This window comes from Strix uralensis, chromosome 1, assembly GCF_047716275.1.
Source record: "Strix uralensis isolate ZFMK-TIS-50842 chromosome 1, bStrUra1, whole genome shotgun sequence".
In the NCBI taxonomy this organism is placed as follows: Eukaryota; Metazoa; Chordata; class Aves; order Strigiformes; family Strigidae; genus Strix; species Strix uralensis.
In genome coordinates this window covers 136,718,709-136,727,004 of record NC_133972.1, presented here as the reverse complement: position 1 = coordinate 136,727,004, position 8,296 = coordinate 136,718,709, and the positions used below count along the sequence as shown (strand labels likewise).

General features: G+C 44.7%; 1 non-coding gene across 1 annotated transcript; it reads left to right on the top strand.

The window, feature by feature from the left end:
* Positions 1–7,866: 7,866 nt before the first annotated feature.
* Positions 7,867–7,956, top strand: TRNAY-GUA (transfer RNA tyrosine (anticodon GUA)). Its single transcript is given in 2 exon segments — positions 7,867–7,903; positions 7,921–7,956. It is a non-coding gene; the product is annotated as a tRNA-Tyr (tRNA).
* The last annotated feature ends 340 nt before the right edge of the window (positions 7,957–8,296 follow it).

Genomic DNA, 8,296 nt, shown 5'->3' with positions numbered 1-8,296 from the left:
ACTTAAATTCATGTATGCTGGGTGATTCTGAACATTTATTAATATTATCAAAGGCATTAGGCTTCAGTGTAAGCATGACCTCTGTTGCAGTAACTTGCACACACTTTAAGAGGCTTCAGAAAAGACTATTATTCTCTGTTCTGTTAATGAAAGGCATTGATTTGATGATTATGAGATAGCTGCACAGACTTGTATTTGGACTTTATCCACCTCTTTTTCTTAAATGACTGCCTACTTTTGTTTTCTGCTGGAAATAATAATTTTAGTGGCTGGTCTTGCTAGTAGCAAATCTAATTGCACTTCTGAAGTGATCCTGTAGATCTGGACTGGGTCTGTGCTGTTTGGAAACTAGTATTCAATAAGTAAAAAATAAAAGCTGGCAGGTGGAAGGAAGTTAGCGGAAATTAGAAGGTTTAGAAGGTGCTATGGTTCCTATTAGCCAGTAGTCTGTGGAGCCTGGCTGCGTGAAATGCACAGGCATGGTTCAAGCAACTTCTTTCAGAATAGGAAAACTTGATTTTATAGGCTATTTTGTCAAGTCAGTATATAAGCTTTTCTTTTAAATGAATCTTCTTTCAGATTGTCACATTGTTGTATAAATGTAGAGAGATACGTGCTCGTAATCCTAACCTCTCCTTTCTCACATGCATTTGTGCAGACTCTGCAAATCCTTAAGAGAGGTCTCTTACGATGTTGGGCTAGCTTTCCTGTTTGCTTTTTATCTGTCGCTTGGACTTATATATTGAATCATTTTTACCACGGACATTTTTGTAAGCTTATTGCCTTCTGTTTATACTGCTGTTCTTAAAGACAGTAAGAGGCAATAGATAAATGATCCAGTTTCAGACAAATTAGACTGATAGAAATGAAAACCTTGTTTGGCTTCTTCTGAGATCTGTATGTACGGGACAGAAAGGAATGAAGGGAGATTCCTAAGAAAGCAGAGGACTTGTGGGCATATTCAGGAGAGGGAAGAAGATATATAAAGATTTAGCAATGATTCTAAAATCACTTAGTAGTTCTGCAGGGAAACCATGTTTTGTGTTGTTCCACCTCCAGGGTGATGAGCTTTAGAAGCTGCAGTGGCTCACTCTAAATCTGGGGATTTCCCTGAGATCCACCTTTCTTTTCTCTGAGGAGCAGAAGCTGTCAAATAAAGACATACTTTTCCACCCAGTGGGAGAAAAGAGGTGAGGCATCACCAGTTGCCACATGATGGTGTAGGGTTTGTGGCAGCAAGAAAAAAGCCAGAACACAGAAAAGGCAAGGGCCTAACTTAAAATTGTGGGGAATGTGAAATAACTCCTATTTCTAACTATTTGTATGTTCAAATCTCCTCAAGCGTTGCTCGGTACATACCAAAGTCCTACATCTGAACATTGCATGTACAAGAATACTACTTTTTCCCCCACTATGTCTGTCTTAAAGTAAGGTCCCTCTTGGCTTCTGAAGACAGATGCTGGAAATAGCAACTATTTTTGCAGACAGCAGGAGGGATGCAGGAAATAAGGCTCAAGAGTACCTGCTTACTTTTGCTTTCAAAATAAGAACATTGAAGGCATGGTACAATGGAAGAAACTAAATGCCAGTATTTATTACTTTGCTCCCTCTGTTTCTCCTAACTTTAACTTCTTCTTTACACTGCCATATTCACTAATGTATTTTTTTGTTTTCTTCCCTGCATTTGAAGTCAGCTGAGCTAGCCCATTCCCTTCTTAGTTTGGAAATGTTGAACTATCTCAGGTCTCTAGTAAGCCAGCAATCCCAAAATCCCCAGTTATCTATTGTCTACTCCGAAAATTATCTTTTTTTATTTAACTTTTTGGATCTTTCCAAACCTAACCCTGAGATTCTACCTCTGAAACTTTCATAAACTTGAATCCTTGCACAAACTCAGAAAATACATTTGCCGTAAGTAAAGACTCATTGCTGACTGTGGAAGTGGAGCCAGGATGAAGGTGTGCAGTCTTTTCACATCTGTAAGCACTTTCCGCTCGCTCTCCTCTCCTCCTGCTGGAAATCTGCAGGTCATGGGAGCAACACTGCCTTGGAAAAAGAGGTAAACTGCAGTTGTGCAAGGAGCAGCACAGGCCAGTACCTCTGGGATTGCCAGTTGTGATACTGAAAGATTTGTCCCTATGACTCCTGTTACTGTAATCAGTGTTAGTAGTGGGAAGGAGAGCGTCTTGTTGCTAGTTTGGAAAGTAGGGAATCAGAACATTATTCTTTTTATAAAGTGGTTTTTATTTGGGGGGTAAAAAGTCAAACCAGTGTTTTCCATTTGTCACCAGGATACTATCGAGCTTTGGCTGTGTGCCTGAATCTAGCCCAGGCTGCTGCTGGGACACCGTTACTGCTGCCTGACTACTGTTTACTCACCTGACTGTTTGCTTGGCTCAGTCTGGCTCCGAATGCTTTCCAAAGCCCTTGCATTAGGACTGTTTGCTCCTGGGGTTGGCAAAATCTAAGGATTCAGTTGACTTCTCTTGCATTCATAGTGATGACTTTCTAGGACATAATTCCAAAACAGCATGGGAAAACATGTACTACTAATACCTGATTAATAGGTGACTTCTAAACAATCTCTTTGGTCTCCAAAGTTGTATGTATGTTTGTGAAAGGAGTGAATCCTTTTTTTTTTTTTTAAAAAACAGATTTGCATGCCTGACCAGAACTAGTAAAATTATTCTTTTGTGATTTCCAGAATAAACAAGTGGCATTTGAGAAATTAGTAAAGTTTGTTAATTGAGATTAGTATTATAATCTAATCTTGCAGCAGTATCATTACAGTATCATTACTATTTATTGGGAGAGTTGATAGTGAGATCACAGGTAATGTCTGAGTGTAAAATTGGGAATTTTTTTCCCCCATTTGATTGATTCAAGGCTATTCCACTTTTAACCCCTGAAAAGTAATCCGTTTGCCTATCTAGCGCCTCATATAAATTAATACCCACGTTATTGAAACCACAGGTGAAGTGGTTGCCAACCAAAAGTTTGTCTCTTCCGAGAAGTACTATCAGTGTAGCAGCCACTGTACTTGCATAAGAGGATGAGGTGAGGCTTACAACTTGGTTTCTAAGTAACAGTGTCCACAAGAGTTGTGCACTGACGCCATTTTCTCACACTCTGTGCAACAGACAGTGAGAGCTCAGCATGGCCTCAGTTTCTTCTCAAGCCAATGACAGCTGAGGATTGCCAGAAGCAGGGATACAGAGCAGCTCATGAGATCTGAAATATACTCATTGCTGAGAACTACAATTATTCTACAACAAGTAACTTGTTCTTTGTGTGTGTGCCTGAGTGGATCCTACCATAGGTCCCTGGCAGGGCTATATCCCTGGAGCTGCTTTATTGATCTCCTGCACTTGGAAACTGCAGTTGGTTTTTTTCAGTCCAAGGCTTAATCCAAAGGCCACCTCAGAATTCTTTGAGTAGTCATACAGCCTCCTTGAGAAGCTGATATAGGCTGCTTTGGGAATGTGCAAGAGGACGGTTTTTGTGCCCAATTGTAATGGAGATTAATGCACTAGTATAAATTCTAAGCCCATCCAGATATACTGAATTATTTTGATATTTTTGTGATACGGTAGCCTTTAAGCCTTACATTTCCACCCTCCCTACACTAGCATGAATAATGTAGACCTGTCAATATAGTAAAGCAAAATTCATGAAATCATAAAGTATGTACAATTCTTCCGTGTCATGGTTAACAGAACACAGGCTAATTGAGTTAGGCAGAGGTATTAGCACTTTTTCCCCTTTCCAAAAGGCTGTATAAATAGATTGAATCAAAGTGCACAGAGCTTGCTAACTCTTCTGGGTGCAGTGGTTGATCCTGTAAAATTTAGCATTTCAGGAAAATGTTATAAGGAGCATTTAGAGAGAATTCCAGCAAAAGTAGATCATTTTCAACAGCCATGAATAGAATATTGCCCTTCAAAAACTTTATTACTGAGAAGTTTTAAAAAAGAAAAAGAAAATTATGAGTCTGAAGGCACATAGCAAGTTGAAATTGCTCTGAACTGCAGCTTCACTGAACTGATTGTGACATGACTCAAGTACAAATGACAAGCTGGGATCTTCAATACTGAGACACGGAGCAGATGCAGATAATAATGTGCTGTCCATATGGAGAACTATTTTAATTTAAAAGAGTATCTGGTGAGTATCCTCGTGCTCTTCATCAGGAATTGCTCCAAACATGGAGAGGAAGCTCAACCCCCACAGGGCTGATGCAAGCAAGATCACCTTGAGGACTGAGTGAGTGGTGCTGTGACGTTGAATATAGACCAAGTCAAGTAGGAGGGCTGCAGACTTGATGGATGCATGTGGTTTTAACTGACATTTTTGGTGTTTCTGCCAGTGTAGAGCTCTGAAGATTATAGTCACTAGGGGAACTGGTGATAAGGCATTGAAGACTACTAAAAGGAAAGTATCTGGCAAAAAGCCTGTAAGCTCACCTACACTGAGGTTGGTCAGTGCTAAAATAAATTTTAGCAGTCATCGTGTGTTTCTTTTACCTTATAGACCTTAGTTCTATGAGACTGGCAGCAATTGCTTTTGAGTTGGGAAACTTCGCTGAGGAAATAAGCCTTGCTTCTACAATTCAGAAAACTAATTCCCGAGTTCACCTTGTAGGATTTTTGCTAGATTCAAACGTTAAAGCTATCATAGCAAGATGTCAGTTGGGTGCGTTGTGGTTCATCTGTGCTGAGAATCGTCTTCACAAAGACTCTGGGTTCCTCGGTTGTAAGGTTTCCGAACAACCTGCAGAGAGATCATTTAGGATAGACTGATTATTCTTAACTTCATGTCAGTGGTGTTAAGTGCCTTCTGGGGAATAAATGTTGAACTAGCTGCCTGAATTCACAATGAGATTCTGATGAGCATAGCAGCAAAGAATTACAAACTTCTGCACATGACTTCAGAGTTTTTCCATCATTTCAGCTCTGTGACAATATGAAATGGGATCATGACTGGTATTATTTTATTCATTAAAGGCTTTGCCAGGGAGTGGATGGAACTCTCACAGAACTTAAGCAGTAACAAATGAGCCTGGTAACACACATATGGACTTAACATATGGCCTAATAGTGTGGTACCTTCATACCACTGCAGCTGGGTGAATTTTTTTGAAGCATCAGCGTTGCACAGAAAGGGACTTGTTTCCCAGCAGGAACAGAGTTGCTGATCTGCCGTTGGTTAGGGTCATAATGAATGCCTAATAGATTTTTTTTTTTTTCCCTTGCAGATCAGCAGGAAGCTTAAAAGAAGGAATAAATAATGGGGCAAATTACAGGATCGTCACTGTCTCTTCCAGGGTACTTTGCCTCTTGAATCATCTGGGTAAGAATGTGAGTGTCCGGTCTTTGGAAGTGGGATGCCCGCTGTTGTTAGCACTTGGGGAACACTACAAAAAACAGTCAGGATCCACATGCCAACAGGTGGTTCTAGTGATGTTCGGTTCTGATTTGTCAAGAGACTCAACAAAGTGGTCCTAAGGCAATTGGGAAGTGGCAAAGTGCCACTGGAAGTATGACCTCTGTGACTCAGGGTCCATGAGCTTAGAGTAATGGTGACATTTGCCTTACCCTGCTACCCCTCAACCTGCAGCAGTGTCTTTGCACCTGGTCATGTTCTTCAGGCCCAGGCTGGAATTGAGCTCTCCTTTGTCACAAGGGAGTCTTGAGAAGGACAAGCAAAGGCAGAAAGCAGTTCTTGCATATTGGGTCTCGGATATTGCAGGCTGGTGAGTGTCCTACCAGAAGTCTGCTGAGGCTAAGCCTGATGGCTTGTGGGCCATGACAGCCCCAATTGGATGGGACAGTCCCTGAGAATGGTGGCATTTGGGGGAGACATTCCATATCCCACTAAAGAGACAGACTGCCAGTGTGTACCTTCTTTCTTAGGGATGCCCTTAAATGGACAGTTGGAAAAAATATCTTGTTGTAGGGTCTCTGAAGAGAGAAGTAGCTAGACCTCTGGCTTGGTTCTGTGAAGCTACTAGAAGCTGAGAAAAGATGGAGAGGGGGATGCATCTCCATCCTTTTTTTGTCATGTAGCAGCATAAGAAACTTAGAACATTAGACCTTGTCACACTGCACAGTAATATATACAAGATTAAAAAAGAAAGAAAGGGAGGTGTGTATGTGCTTACTGATGTACTCCAAGGAGAATGTTTACTGTATGTCATAACAAACTGCATCTTTAGGTTATATTTTTTTTAACAACAGGACCATCAGTATTTATTAATTTAGTAATTTGACTCAGCTAATGCTTTCAGGATCTATTTCCTACAAATTCAGAACACATGTATTACTATGGGAATATACAAGAAGGTACTTATTTAAACAACAATATTTTTATTTCAGGCTCCTTTCACTTTGAATTAAATATAAATGAATGCTAAGAGATGACATTTCATACCATATGAGGCTGCAGACACAAATCCTGTCTCAGGGTGGTTTTTATTTCACATACTTTTTGATTACAGCTTTTGTAGTTCAAAGACTCCTGTCAGAGCTTTGATGTGGGGAAGCCTGCTGTGTTGTCATCTCTGGATACTGAAAATGAATCACAGTGAACGCAGGTTGGTGCTGACACCTATTAGCAAGCAGCAGGCAAAGACTGCTTGTAAATAACCAAATAAAAACCCCAACGGATTTTTTTTTTTTTTTTTCCCGTGAAATATGCAACGATACGAGTTGGCCCTTGTAATACCCTGTAACGCAGGTAAACTGGGGTTTTGGGGTGGTTTTTTCCCCTGCCGGGGCTGTGCCCGGGCCCGCGGTTCCCGCGCGCCCGCGCAGGGGGCGCTGCGCTCCCAGCTTTCCCGCCGGCCGGGGAGGCGCAGCCCGCGCACGCACCGGCGCCTGCAAACGCCTGTGTGTGCCGGGTGTGTGTGCAGGCTGCGTGTGTACAAGGCTTCCTTTATACAAATAACTTCCAGCTTAAGACTTTTGCGTGGGGGAATGTCTAGAAGACACATAGGCTATGCTCGAGTGTAGCTCGCACTTCAGGGTGGTGATAGCTTCAGGTTATTTCTCCTGTGGTGGCGGTTAACAATTTTCCATAAGTAAACCATTTAAAAAATGTGTTTGGAGTAAGAAACCATATGCTGTTTTGATGTTTTGTTCAGACCATTACAGGAAAAATCACATTAAAACTAATAAAGGAAAAAGCTGCTGGGTGGGCCCAACAAGACTTGAGCACCCAAGAAGGGAGCAAGCGCTGTGGGTGAGCTCCGTTAGACGCTGACTCCTGGGGTGCTTTTCTCAGGGCTGCGGGAAGATGCCCCTGCCCTTCTTCTTTTTTTTTTTTTTTTTTCCGGCTCTGTAAGTGCCCCCCCCGCACCTTGCGGCAGGTGCTCACACCCTTTTCTCCCAAGAGCTCCGCGGCGTTGATGTGTCAAAGTGCAGCCACAGGAGGCGGATGGGGTGTGATGTTGGTTAGGGGTGCCTTTTTTTAATCTAACCGGGTAGCTGGTAGAGTAGCCACCCTAGCAGCGGCTTGGCTGGGCGCGATGCCACCCACGCTTCTCGCTTCTCAATCACGCGTGTAACCCCAGGGCATCGGTATTCCGGAGGAGGGAAGGGGACGGGCCGCGCACCGCGCGGCGGGTGAGGGCTGAGGGGCACAGGGCCCGGCCTCTGCGCTAGCCCGGTAGCAGGGAGCAGGCCCTGGGCGCGAGAACCCTCTGCTGGGCGCTCGCCCTGTCAGACTCGGGCTGCCGGCGCTTTCAGACCTCGGGCTAAACCAGGGCTTTACGCTCCGGCTGCTCCAGGGGGAAGGGTCCCGGCGGCCACCGCCCGTCGTGAGCGGCAGCCAGGCTGTGAGCAGCGGAATAGGGGTGGTGGGCAGCTCCCTTCGATAGCTCAGCTGGTAGAGCGGAGGACTGTAGAGGCGCGGCCCGCGGGAATCCTTAGGTCGCTGGTTCGATTCCGGCTCGAAGGAGAAGCTTGGTTTTGCGCCGCCGCGCGAGGCGACCGCCGTTTTTTTCCCGTTAGAAGCCCCCCCTCCGTCCCCTCATCACGTTGCCGTTGCCGCTGGCGGCGCTCGGGTGCTCGCGCCGGGGCGTGACGGGGTGGCGGAGAGCCGGTTCCCCGCCACCCGGGAAAACTCGCTCCCCCGTCATGCCTCGCCCCCGCCGCCCCTCCCGCTGCCCGCCCGCGGTGGCTGCGAGGCCCCGCCCCCCGCCCGGGTCGCGTGCGGCGGCGGCGGCCAATGGGGCGGCAGTCCGCCTGCGCAATTCAAACGGTGGCTCTGGAAGGAGGCTGGGCGCGAGATTCGGCGG